The 2500-nt window shown below is 60.5% G+C and overlaps 1 pseudogene; it reads left to right on the plus strand.

Annotated features, from left to right (window-relative positions):
- The window catches only part of LOC124571363, a 7966-nt pseudogene that overhangs the window by 1256 nt on the left and 4210 nt on the right, over positions 1 to 2500 (plus strand).

Below are 2500 nucleotides of genomic sequence, written 5' to 3' on the forward strand. Positions count from 1 at the left end.
ACCATCTAGTAGCTGGTTCACTCCGAAGTTTCCCTCAGGATAGCTGGTGCTCGTACGAGTCTCATCCGGTAAAGCGAATGATTAGAGGCCTTGGGGCCGAAACGACCTCAACCTATTCTCAAACTTTAAATGGGTGAGATCTCCGGCTTGCTTGATATGCTGAAGCCGCGAGCAAACGACTCGGATCGGAGTGCCAAGTGGGCCACTTTTGGTAAGCAGAACTGGCGCTGTGGGATGAACCAAACGCCGAGTTAAGGCGCCCGAATCGACGCTCATGGGAAACCATGAAAGGCGTTGGTTGCTTAAGACAGCAGGACGGTGGCCATGGAAGTCGGAATCCGCTAAGGAGTGTGTAACAACTCACCTGCCGAAGCAACTAGCCCTGAAAATGGATGGCGCTGAAGCGTCGTGCCTATACTCGGCCGTCAGTCTGGCAGTCATGGCCGGTCCTTGCGGCCGGCCGCGAAGCCCTGACGAGTAGGAGGGTCGCGGCGGTGGGCGCAGAAGGGTCTGGGCGTGAGCCTGCCTGGAGCCGCCGTCGGTGCAGATCTTGGTGGTAGTAGCAAATACTCCAGCGAGGCCCTGGAGGGCTGACGCGGAGAAGGGTTTCGTGTGAACAGCCGTTGCACACGAGTCAGTCGATCCTAAGCCCTAGGAGAAATCCGATGTTGATGGGGGCCGTCATAGCATGATGCACTTTGTGCTGGCCCCCGTTGGGCGAAAGGGAATCCGGTTCCTATTCCGGAACCCGGCAGCGGAACCGATACAAGTCGGGCCCCTCTTTTAGAGATGCTCGTCGGGGTAACCCAAAAGGACCCGGAGACGCCGTCGGGAGATCGGGGAAGAGTTTTCTTTTCTGCATGAGCGTTCGAGTTCCCTGGAATCCTCTAGCAGGGAGATAGGGTTTGGAACGCGAAGAGCACCGCAGTTGCGGCGGTGTCCCGATCTTCCCCTCGGACCTTGAAAATCCGGGAGAGGGCCACGTGGAGGTGTCGCGCCGGTTCGTACCCATATCCGCAGCAGGTCTCCAAGGTGAAGAGCCTCTAGTCGATAGAATAATGTAGGTAAGGGAAGTCGGCAAATTGGATCCGTAACTTCGGGATAAGGATTGGCTCTGAGGATCGGGGCGTGTCGGGCTTGGTCGGGAAGTGGGTCAGCGCTAACGTGCCGGGCCTGGGCGAGGTGAGTGCCGTAGGGGTGCCGGTAAGTGCGGGCGTTTAGCGCGGGCGTGGTCTGCTCTCGCCGTTGGTTGGCCTCGTGCTGGCCGGCGGTGCAGGATGCGCGCGCCTGCGCGGCGTTCGCGCCCCGGTGCTTCAACCTGCGTGCAGGATCCGAGCTCGGTCCCGTGCCTTGGCCTCCCACGGATCTTCCTTGCTGCGAGGCCGCGTCCGCCTTAGCGTGCTCCTCCGGGGGCGCGCGGGTGCGCGGATTCTCTTCGGCCGCCATTCAACGATCAACTCAGAACTGGCACGGACTGGGGGAATCCGACTGTCTAATTAAAACAAAGCATTGCGATGGCCCTAGCGGGTGTTGACGCAATGTGATTTCTGCCCAGTGCTCTGAATGTCAACGTGAAGAAATTCAAGCAAGCGCGGGTAAACGGCGGGAGTAACTATGACTCTCTTAAGGTGGCCAAGTGGCGGTGGTGTGGCTGCATCCGGACTTGGCTTCTCGAAGTGCGGTCTTGATGTAGTCGTGCTGCTGCTGCGAGGTGCCTTCCTTGGGTTATAGTTACAGGGAGAGTGATGCGCAATACATGGGCCTAGCCCTCTTAGCCTCTCCTCTCCTGCAGTCTTCTCCCCTTCTCGTGGGCCCGCTGATTTCGCAGAGTGGAAGACCGCACCAGGGGCTTGGGGGGGTTACCAGCCCCCCCTCGCACTATCCCTTTTTTTTAGTTGGGGGCAGTAAGCAGAGAATAAGTGGTGGCCCTTCCGCTGAAGGTGCCACCCCAACTCCCCCAGCACCTAGCCGGCCAACCGGCCGTGCCGAAAATCTTGTAACTTTTGCAGCTATGTATACCTGTAGTGAGTGCCACCGCAGCTTTACAACCAAGAACGGTCTCGGGGTCCATCGCCGCCGCCAACATCTTGCGGCCGCCAACGCGGAGATCGTCACGGAGAGGCATCGCGCGAGGTGGACGGAGGAAGAAGTCCTGTCGCTCGCCAAGGCAGAGGCCGAACTGTTCCTCGAGAGGGACGCCCGGTTCTTCTTTGTAAATCAAGAGCTCATCAGGATGTTCCCCGACCGAACGCTTGAGGCAATCAAGTGCCGACGGCGGCAAGCTGCCCACAAGCAGCTTGTCCGCCAATTCATGGAGGCGCTTGAGATCGGTCGGGGGGAAGAGCCGGCGTCCCGCCGGGGAGCGGCGAGCCCGCTGCCTGACGCGGGCGAGGCCGCTGCGCCGCCCGTCGACGCAGCCGAGGACTTCGCGGCCGACACCACCGGGCCGCCGCCGGAGGGGCCGACTGACGCCGCCATCTGGGAGCATCTGGCGGGGCTA

Source organism: Schistocerca americana, unplaced genomic scaffold (genome assembly GCF_021461395.2).
Source record: "Schistocerca americana isolate TAMUIC-IGC-003095 unplaced genomic scaffold, iqSchAmer2.1 HiC_scaffold_1696, whole genome shotgun sequence".
NCBI lineage: Eukaryota > Metazoa > Arthropoda > Insecta > Orthoptera > Acrididae > Schistocerca > Schistocerca americana.